Source organism: Chlorocebus sabaeus, chromosome 9, assembly GCF_047675955.1.
Source record: "Chlorocebus sabaeus isolate Y175 chromosome 9, mChlSab1.0.hap1, whole genome shotgun sequence".
NCBI lineage: Eukaryota > Metazoa > Chordata > Mammalia > Primates > Cercopithecidae > Chlorocebus > Chlorocebus sabaeus.
Genome location: NC_132912.1, coordinates 126671370 through 126682202, shown reverse-complemented (window position 1 = coordinate 126682202; position 10833 = coordinate 126671370). Strand labels below are relative to the sequence as shown.

The following is a 10833-nucleotide window of genomic DNA, read 5'->3' as shown; positions in this document are numbered from 1 at the left end:
CTCCATGTGTGTTCATTCTGAAGCCTCTCTGAAAGAGGCAGCAACGTGTTCTTCTCATGGTGGACCACCAGAACAGAGGAAAGCACGTCTGGCCCTGCAAGCACACTTCCAGCCTCTGATCCAGGTATACTCCCCATTATCTCATTGTCTAAAGCAAGTCCAAAGTCAAGGAATGGGGAAGTGCAATCCCCACACTGGAAGGCTGTGACAAGGATGCATATGTGTAATAACCACCACAGGAGAATGAAGAGTTGGGATCAACATCTCAGTCAACTACTCGTAGGTGCTATCAGAAGCCTCAAACCGAGGCATGGGAAGAAGTGACTTGCCCAGGTTGCTCAGCTAGTGGGTGACAGAAGTAGGATGTGAACCCAGGCAATTTAAATCCACAGTTGTGGGGGCCTAGAGTGCACACAGGGGAAGCAGGGATTTATTTTCTGAAAGTATCTGCATTTTATTTTTCTTTCTTTTTTCTTTTTGAGAGGGAGTCTCACTCTGTCGCCCAGGCTGGAGTGCAGTGGTGTGATCTCGGCTCATTGCAACTCTGCCTCCCAGGGTCCAGCGATTCTCTTTCAATCTTCAGGCATGTGCCACCACACTAATTTTTGTGTTTTTAGTGGAGACGGGGTTTCACCATGTTGGCCAGGCTTGTCTCAAACTCCTGACCTCAAGTGATCCGCCCTCCTCGGCCTCCCAAAGTGCTAGGATTACAGGCATGAGCCACTGTGCTTGGCCAGTATCTGCATTTTTTTCAGTCATAACTTGCTAATACCATGTTGGTACCAACCTCTCTTGCAGTTACACGTTTATTTGTCTATCCTTCCACCCACCCACAGGGACCTGGCATTTGGGTGTTCTTTCAATTCTCTCCAATAACAGGCCCAAGTGCAATTCTTGGGTAATTTTTTGAAATTAAGGTTGAAAGGGAAAAAATCACCCTCTAGTTAATCTCAGGCACGTGTATAAACACCTTTGGAAAGTCCCTGGTGGAATTCGTATCAAAGCGGGTACCGTGATTTTTACTTAAAAACAATTTGCTTCATGTCAACTGTGGTTTCTGACACCTACATTTGAAGGTGATCTGGGTGGGCCCAGTGCCATCTCCATAACGGAGTTATGTGTTTACCTGGAGGGAGGAAAGGAAAGCTATTATTCCCCGGCAGTATGTGTGGCCCTAGAATAATGTTCCACATACCCTTACAGAAGGGGATTTCCTCCTCGCTGTTTCTACAGACCCTTCCCTGTGTTTGTTTAAACCCGTTGCACACTGGTCTGACAGCTGCCTGGCCCAGGGCCTTCCTTGCAGACGCATGTACAACCAACCCTCTTTAACAGCAACCTGCTCTGTGTCCCCTGATGCAATTACTCGAGTATATAAACCTCACTGAAAGGCAGGCTTTTCTTGGGAGCTAATAAATAAGCCCCAAAGCCACAACGTGTGTGAGACCTTGAAAAATGGCATCATCATCTATTGGGAATTGTGAACCCTGCAAAAAGCAGCTCATTGTATTTTCAGAAATAGGTTTTTGTTTAAAAAAATAATAAAGAATAAAAATCACCAAGTGGAGTCTATATGGAAAAAGCAATCTAGTCTGATATTCTAAGGCAAGTCTCTTTGCTGCATTCATGGTTCTTTGCAGATTTTATGTAAGAGGCATTATTTGTAGGAAAACAAGATAGCATTTTAAAGAACTTCCCTCTCATCCCGGTTTCCCATCTGCAGTTATAATCCTCTGATGGTGACCTCTGAATTAGTTGCCATGGATGCTGAGCAGAAGTTTATGACCTCAGGGTGGACTGTAGCTTCAGGGGGGTGAGATGAAGCCTCCAGCAATAAAGAGATAATGGGGAGAAGGCACTGTCAGGAATGACCCTTCGGTGGCATGCAGGCTATAGTTAACGGAGCACTTTCATTTCAACTGCTGGTTGCTTAGAGGAAGAGGGTGCTGGACTCTGGCCACGGGAACACAGGCCAGCAAAAAACTGCAGATTCTTTTTGCCCCTTGGACCTCAGTTTCCTGAGAGGCTGAGCTTGGTGCTGCAAGGCCCTCTGAGCGAATCTGCCAGAATTTCATGTGTCTTTTCTTTAACTGATGACATCTTCAGCCCAGAGTCAGCGGAGTTGGCCACTGGTGCCGCTTTCTTGCCCCTCGCGCTGTCCAGGTAGTTCCCTGGGGCAGACTCCAGGCCACTGCAGCAGGCAGTGGCGCTCGGGGTCCTGCAGAGCTTTACCTCCCGGCGGAAGCAAACACGCCGGGCCAAAGAGCCGGGCCAGCCTTCCCGGGATGCAAATACAACAGAGGGCGCCGAACTCACCAGCGCCGTGGCCTTGAATATTAATGTATGGGCTGGCTCCAGACCGCCAGGTTCCTTAAAGATGTCTGGCGGCCGGGCGCGGTGGCTCACGCCTGTAATCCCAGCACTTCGGGTGGCGTAGGCGGGCGGATCATCTGAGGTGGGGAGTTCGAGACCAGCCTGACCAACATGGAGAAACCCGTCTGTACTAAAAATACAAGATTAGCCGGGCGTGGTGGTGCACGCCTGTAATCCCGGCTACTCGGGATGCTGAGGCAGGAGAATCGCTTGAACCCGGGAGGCGGAAGTTGCAGTGAGCCGAGATCGCGCCATTGCATTCCAGCCTGGGCAACAAGAGCGAAACTCCGTCTTAAAAAAAAAAAAAAAAAAAAAAAAAGCCTCTGGCAAGGTGTCACTGTCAGACTTCAGGGGTTTCGATGTGCTTTTATTTGGAATCACTGCAACACACAAGCAGTGTTGACTCGGAGGGGGAGGGGGCGGGGGCCAAACCCACCGCTCGGCGCACACGCCTTGATCTCGCATTCCAGACTCGAGCTGATGTGTGTCAGCGCGACATGGGGCGGAGGGAGGGTTCTCTTTGGATGCTTCATTCGCCGTCTGCACGTCACTCCCAAACTTTTCCTCCCTGCGCTCGGGGAGTCAGGTTGACGCGCCCTGGATGCTGGGCTAGAGGCTCGGGAGCTGAGCGCGCTCCCGCGGAGCCGGAGCCGCAGAGGCTCCCGGGCTGGACTCAGGCTTCTCAGGTACAAGTTAGGCGCCAGATGCCGAGGTGGGGGCGGCGAGGAGCGGCGGTAGGAGGTCTGGCTCTGGGCTCGGGGCTCCGGCGCCCCTCCGCGGGTTCTGGCCAGGCAGCGCCGGCAGCGGCCGGGGCTGGGCGTAGGGAGTCCGGACCTGCGGAGGCTGCGCGCAGCCTCACTCCCCGTGGCGCTCACGGCGCGGCGGTGGTGGTGGCCGCGGCGGCCCAGGCAGACAATGAACTTGCGAGCGAGCGAGACGAGCCGAGGTAGGTTTGGGCCCCGCGCCCCTCGACTCGGCCTCCCCGATGCTTCAGAGATCCCCAGCGGGAGGTGTCCCTTCGCCATTGGTCCTGGCGGCGCTCCGGAGCCCTGCGCGCTTGAGGACCCCGCGGGAAGGGTTGCCCAGCGGCGACGCACGCCCCTTCCCTCGCAGGGAGGACGCGGTCGGAGCGAGGGGACAGGGGACCGAGCAGTGGCGTGGTGGCGCCGTGGATTGCCGGAGGCCGGCGGGGGGCGCACGCCGCGGGGAACGCACGGGCGGGCTATCCGGGAGAAGGAGCCCAGTAGTCGGAATCTGGGTGCCCCTGCACCGCCCAGCTCTGGGAGCCGCAGGCGGGGGACCGACCGACGGACAGACCAGTGCTTTCGCTGTGTGAGCGCGCGTCGTTTGGTGGTAGGGGTCGGGGATTCCCCTCTGCCTTGCGCTCCGCCCCCACACCCCTATCGCACTTTGGGGAAGTTTCCAGGCGCGGCCCGGGGGAGGTAAGCGGGCATCAGCCACTCTCTCCCCGGTCTCCAGCTTGGATACGCTTCCAGAACCCCGGCTCTAGCCTTGCGGCCGTTCCGGGCTGCGAGGCCAGAGCTCTCCGGCGCCTACGCCCGTGGGACCCGGTTCAGGGAGGGAGAAGGCGGGGGCGGGCCTGGGAAGAGATGGGGGCGCGGCTGAGCCCCGAGCGGTGTGAACTTTTGCTCCCCGCCCCCTCCTTCTTCCTCCTCCCCGCCCCGCCCCCACTGCTGTCCCCTCCCTGCGCCCCGCCGCGTCTCGGGAGGCGGCGTGACTCGGGAGTTGCCGGCGCTTCCCAGCAGTGGCGGCGGCGTCCCTGGCCAGCCTGGGTGCGGCGACCCGAGCGAGGCAGGTCTGAGCCGCGCGGTGGGCCCGGAGGCGGGGATCCAGGGCTGCGGAGCGGCGAAGCTGGGGCGCCAGGTGGCAGCGGCCCGGGCGCGGAGGCGACTCTGGCAGTGGAGATGAAATGCGAGTCTCTTGGGTTGTGTGTGCCGGGGGATAGGACGCGGTGGCTGTGGGTGGCTGGGTGGCGGGCTGTGGCGCAATTGGCCCCTTGGGATGGCAGGATGGAGGCGCCAGGGCGAAGGGAACCTTGCCTTTGGGAGAATGAATGAATGAAGAGCCGTGGAAGCGCCTTCCCGACTCCTCCAGGCAACCGATTGGCCGGCGTGCGCTCGAGTGTGTACGTGTTGAGGCTTCGGAGCCGCCCGGGTCCTGGGCACAGCTGCTTGACTGCCCCGTCGCGGTCCCGGTGCCCACGTTGCCTGCCCGCCCTGCGCCCGGGGCTGGCCAGCGCGGCTGGGACAGCGGGTATAGGCGAGGAAGGCTGGGGCTAGGTTGCCTGCTGCTGGCGGCTGGAGGTCCGCGCCGGGTGTAGGGAAGTCCGCGAAGCAGGCTGCCAGGCTGGGGGCTGGGACCAGCTCCTGGGGACCGGGGCCCTTCTTCGTCTGCCGGCGTGCGCGGAGCCGCTGTGACAGCTGGGCGCCTTCGCCTTGTTCATGTTGGATAAGTTAATGGTACGAGTTCTCGGGAATGAAGCGTGGCTCCGGGATGCCCTGCAGAGGGATGTGACAAGCCGGTCAGTGAGACTGAGCAGAGGGACTCACCTTGCCTCTGGGCACCCTGGCAGTGCCCCCAGCCCCACTTTATCAGCTGCAATTCCTCAGTGTTGTGGGATGCCTCGGTGGGTTAGGGTAGCCGCCCAGTGTTGGGGCAGAAAGGCCTCAGAGGGCATCTGCACCCCCCTGAGGGGCCCTGAAGTAAACTGAGGCCTAGAGTTTTGCCTAGCGTTTCTCCTGGACCCTCCTTGGACCTTCCTGGACCATTATCCATCCGCCGCTTTCCTGCTCCTCCTCCCACCACCCGCAACCTTGCAAAATCAGGAACCCTCCCTTCCAGAACGTGGCACTTACTAATTTTACAAACTGAATGTTGAACTAGGATCTCTTGATTGATACATAAATACATACATAGATCATATATGATTTTATTCAAAGTAGCACAGGAATAAAAATGCCTTCTAAGTAGGTAGTCTTTACCAAACAAATTTTTCTCCCCAAATTCCTGAGAAACTGTCAGAAGATTTTCTTTCTTGCTACCTCCTGGATGGGCACACTGAGCTGGCGAGGTAAAGTGGCTTGTCATGGCCTTCCTGTGGGCACATAGGTGAGCTGGAGGTGGAGCTGCAGGTCTGGGCTTACCTCCAAAGTCCAGCTCCTCAGGAGAGCCAGCTCAGGGACCCTCTGCAGAAGTCCAGCCCTGTCTCTGCGGCTCTCTCCTCTGGACACTGGATGATTGCAGTGAGCTGGCTTGTAGGTGAAGCATGCAGGGGTAATTCTCCAGGATATTGTCTGGGGGGGTGGCAGGCAGGTTGGGCCACAATGGTCACATGTGTGTCTTGCTTTTCTTGGATGATCAAAGCTTGCCATGTCTGAGCCACTGTCCTGGCCAGGGACCCAGCCGGGGGTCACTGTGGCTGCCGTGAGGGCTGCAGTTTCCTTCCATGCCTTTGTCATCCCTGGTTGCTGCTGCCCCTGGCCAGGAAAGCTGAGATGTCAGAAGCATTTGATTTTTCACATGCCTAGAAGAGTGAAGATTAATTCCTGCGTCAAGAAGAAGTGTTTGGGGAAAGGTTGGTAAAGTGGGAAGCAGATTCTACTTATTTGGCGTCTTGAGAAACAGCAGAAAAGAAACTCCAAGTTAACTTGCTGGGCGCCAGGAGTCTGCAGTAGGGGAAGCTGTAGATTAGTGCTGGGTTGTGGTGGTCGAAGCCCTTTTGAGTTTGGCTGGAAGGTGCCCTGCTAGTGGAGGGGGCTGGGGAGAAGAGAGAGACCCCAGGGCTGTCCTGAACAGGTAAGCACATGCCCAACTACAGGGGACAGCCTCGACTCAGTTTGGGCCAGTTAGGGGGAATACAGAGTTGATAGGTCTTGTGAGTTTTTGAGAGGATTCTCCAGCCTGGGTATTTAAATGTGGGCTCAAATTCCAGAAGTATGGTAGAGGGTTCGGGGTGAGTGCCCTTCCAGGAGGTCTGAAGCTTGCCATCTGGCCCAGTGCTTATCTACTGGGAAGGGTGTCACTGCATCAGAGAGCAGGGCACAGGAGCCACACCCATCGTGGGCCCAGAGACTAAGAACTGACGGCTGCCCATCATGCTTGTGGCCAGGTCTAGGCTGGAGGTGAGGCGGGCAGAGCTCCTTCACGTACTCGTGTGCCATACGTTCATTCAGCAGCTGTTGAATGAATTCCCATGATGTGGAAAGTCATCTGCGTGAACCTTTTCACATAATTCCTTTCACCAAATGGATCCTGCAGTTGAGCCTCTGGGATGATTTGGTGGGGATAGGACAGACAGGGTCCCAGCCCTCATGGGAGGCGGACAAGCGGAATTGGCTGTGTAGACAGACAAATGGTCTAGAAGCTGCCGAAAGAGCCCGGAAGGGCAGTGATGCAAAGCAAGGCTTGGGAGCAGGAGTGGGGGAGTGGAGGGTGGACTCGGGGGAGTGTGAGGAGCCTCCTTTTCCAGGTGTGGACATTGAGTTTCAGAGCAGTGGGTGGGAGTCACCCACCCCGTGAGCAGGGCATGCTCAGGTATGAGGTTAAGTTGGGAGTGACTTGCCCAAGGTCACATAGCCAGTAAGTGGGAAGTCAGGGGGTCTCTGATCTCCAGCTCTTGGCCAGCTCCTTCATCTCTGCTGTGCTGGGCTGAGGCCTCTTAGAAACTCCCAGAGGAGTGGACATTCCCTGTAATTGGCAGCTCTCATTTTCCCCATCTACACATTCAGGCACTGTCCCCCTTCCTGGAGCCTCAGCAGGCCCAGGATTGCAGAGATGCTGTTTGGAGCGCATTTGTATGAAAGAGGAGTCGTCTAAATTCTAAAAGCAGAGACTGTTTTTAAAAGTGGTAGCTGACTTGGGAGTGTCATTGATCTGAGCAATCAGCCAGCGGACGTCTCTTTAGCAGCTTGTGATTTGGAAGTGACTCAGTCACTGGTGAGAATCATGCAGCTTCCCTCCCCTTCTGGTCTGTAAAGGGGACGCTCAGGTATGAGATGAAGTTACTTCAAAGGGTCACTGTGTTCCTGTGCTGTGAATGAGGAGATCATGTTTGCACTTAGCTGGCTAAGTGTTGGGAGTCTGAGTGTTTCCACCGCACAAGGCATTTCTTTATTGGCTTTCAGTATGAGGGTCTGATTTCTTTACTGAGATGGTTTCTCCTTTCAAATACAGCACTGGGACAAAATGATTTATGTGTAGACCTGTGTCTCCACAGCAGGAGATGGAGCATAAAGGGAACAGTTATCTAATTAGTGTGTCCAGTCTAGGTGTCTAATTAGGAGTGTTCAGGAAGAAGGAGAAAGGTTTTGTGTCCATTTGGGCCAATATAGATTTTTTTAATTGTAAGTATGGGAAGACAGTTCATTGCAAGAGCTATCACGTGCTGTGTCCCTACAGGTTTGATGCTGGCCCTCTGCTAGGCAGGTCACACAGGTGTATCCCTTTGTGTCCTTTAGAGGGCTGGGAGGCTGTTGGAGATGACACACACCAAGCTCTCAGCCATCCGGATGTGCAGGAGGAGGGATTGGGAATGACAGTGGAGGCAGGAGGGAAATAAGGGGGTGAGGGGAGAAGAGCAACTGTGGCTCCAGAAGGAGGAGGCGGCGTGAATCAGCAAGTGGTTAAGTTGCGGGGAGGTGGCAAGTGGGAAGCAGTTTCTCATCTTTGCTGATTTCCAAAGGGGTGGGGAGGAAAGGAGACCCTCTGCAGCAGGACTTGCGGCGTTTCTGCCCTGCAGCCCTGGGCCAGGTGCATGGGAGCAGAGAGTCGGTGCTCAGCACAGAGCACAGCACTCAGATCGGTGAGCGAGGTGGAGCTTGTGCAAGTCAGAGTTACGTAACGCCGTTGACAGGCACCTTACGGGGCTTGGCAAAGTGCAGCGGGAGCCCGGGGTAACGACTTTGAGATTGGAGTGTTCAGGGAAGACTTCGGCCCTGGCCTGAGGACGGGTGTCTTTTCAAAGAGTTAATACCTGCCAGTGCTTGACACAGTGCCTGGCATCCAGTAAGTGCTCAGTAAGCACTGGCTTGAGTGGTATTCTTTAGCCCTGGAGCTCCTAACCATGCATGTCTCCATATTTGATTCCAGTATATTCTACCTCAAAGGGTATAGGCAGGAGCCCCTGCAAGCCTTGGCTCCAGCTAGGTTTCCTTAGGGTGGTGGCTTCATTCTCTGGACTCTGTCTCCTCATCTGTGCGAGGAGAACACTGGTAAACAGCTACCCTTCAAGACCCTTCAGCTGACCTTGCAGCCAGGCTGTGGAGCAGCTCGGCTGTGCCCATATTTGACGCAATTAACCAGAGAGAGGAGACTGCGCGGCTCTAGGTGGAACTGTGCTGGTGTAGCTCACTTGAATGTTACATCTCACCCCACTCCCAGCTTAAAAGAGCCCAGAGGGGGTCTGAGGGGGGCCTCCTGGCTTCAGCAGGCTCTCCCTGATGCCTATTTTACATTTCTAGAACTCATCATGGCCCAGGCCTTTTAGATCTCTGAAGAAAGTAAGGCTGGCAGATCCTCAAAAGCAGAGGGTATCATTATAATGGAAACTTGGACACTTTCCAGAATTGCATTTGTGGTAAAAATATTGAAACAGAGAGCCCAGGCACCCAGGTGCCTGGAAAATACCCCAACATGGGCAAATAATTAGATACAGGCCAGGCACAATTATGTTTTTCTGACAATAGGCTGGAACTTGGTGGCTTAGCATTTTCTCTTGAAATGGAATACGCCCCTGCCAGACCCTTTTGCTCCCTGTGGTCAAAAAGATAGTGGTGTGGCCACCAAGGGGGAGGGCATACAAGGAGAAGTGGCAATGCCATCCCTCCTAGGGTGGCCCTGGATCTATCTTAGGGAGGTTCTGTCCTGCTTTTGCTCTTCTGTGTCCCTGTAGGTAGCTGTCCCGAGGGACTGGGCCCATGGCACTTTTGCTAGGAGGCCAGAGCCTGCATTTCAGAGTCTAAGAGGTCAAGAGAGGTGTAAGATGTATTATTTTACCCTTCCATGAAAGTGGTCTGGGCAGCTGTGTTCCCTTTTGTAAGCCCTGGCAGCTCACTCATGCTGATGGCGGTAAGTTCACCTGTACCTTCACGTTTCTTGTCAGCCAAATGTTTGGTCCCCATGACAAGGATGCTCTTTTAGCACAAGTGTTAGATGCCATAGGCACTGGGTGGGGCAGGGCAGGTAGTGGGTTGAGCCTGGGATCCACGCGGACTCAAATTCAAGTTCATGCAGTACTGCTTCGTCCCATTCCTGTGACTCTGGTCAAGTGGCTTACCTTGCATCTCGGTTTCCTCATCTGTAAAATGGGGTTAATGATCTCTACCTGGTTAGATGGCTTGATTATTTGAAAGAGTACAATTTAGGGTTCAGGGGAGCTCCCCACGTGGAACCACTCTTTTCTGGGCAAGGTCTAAACCTATGGAGAGATACAGGAGGAGGAAGGCAGGTGGAAATCCGCATGCGACGGCCATCCCAACTGCAGCTGTTGTTGGAGAATGTGGCTGAACCAGTGGGCAAAGAAGTGGAGAACTGGGGCAGTCAGGCAGACCTGCCCACCCCATCGCCTGTGGAGCTGGAGAAGCCTCTCCCAGCAGGGTGAAGGGCCTCCTTGCCATGGGGAAAGGCAGGGCTGGGCTGTCACGTCCAGGCCCTCCTTCCATATTCCTGGTATAGACAACAGGAAAGTTACACAGAGGGAGCGTCCTCCTCATGGAAGGAAACATCTGGAGTGGTGGAGAAGAGTCGCCCCGTGGCAAGGAATATGACATGCTGGGCTGCGTGCCTGGCCCACAGTGGGAGGGTGGTCAATGGCATCTGTTAGGTACGTACTTGGTAGAGGTGGCCGCAGTGTGTCAAGTCGGTGTTGTTGTCTGCTCCAGGAAATAATCTGGCTTTAAATTCAAGAACATCTCTTTCCTACTTGTTGGCAGAGCATGATTGAGATAATGGTGAGCCATGGATCTCAAGGTCGCATTCTAACTTGAACGCAATTCACAGGGAGCTGAGATAGTGATTGACTCCTAGCCTGGGCTTGGAGAAGCTTCTCTGCCTCCTCTCTCTTGGTCCCAGGCCCCCAAAGGGCCTCTGCTTCTACCAGACCTGGCTCTGTCTCTCTGGCCAGCCGGGCCTGGACTTGGCTGCATTTGGGTCCTCCAGCCACTGGAGAGGGGGAGCTCCCACATCTGCCTACTTCATCATTGAGCCCTCCCACCCCCACTGCCTTCAGGAAGCAGTTGCCTGCCATTCTTGCCATCTCTTCCCCGTACCTCCCTCCCGCATCCAGGTGGAGCCTTCCTCCTCTGAGCTTCTGCAGTTTTCCTCTATTGTATTTCTCAACCTTGACCCTCTTCCACACTGTGCTGGGCTCCAGTTTCCCAGGTGGAGTCTGCTCTCCCAGCCTGACGAGACTCTTCAGAAGGAGGGTGTCTGGGACTCACGGCA

General features: G+C 55.1%; 1 protein-coding gene across 4 annotated transcripts in view; it reads left to right on the top strand.

Annotated features, from left to right (window-relative positions):
- The first annotated feature begins 2876 nt into the window (after positions 1–2876).
- The window catches only part of CHST15 (carbohydrate sulfotransferase 15), an 84284-nt gene continuing 76327 nt past the window's right edge, over positions 2877–10833 (top strand). The window contains exon 1 of one of the 4 annotated variants that reach the window (XM_007964330.3): positions 2877–3059. The gene's annotated coding sequence lies outside the window, so the exon portion shown is untranslated. Of the gene's footprint in view, positions 3060–3110; positions 3320–3368; positions 3706–4070; positions 4190–10833 lie in introns of those variants that run through there. The other 3 variants (XM_007964332.3, XM_073019435.1, XM_007964329.3) reach the window with 3 other exon arrangements.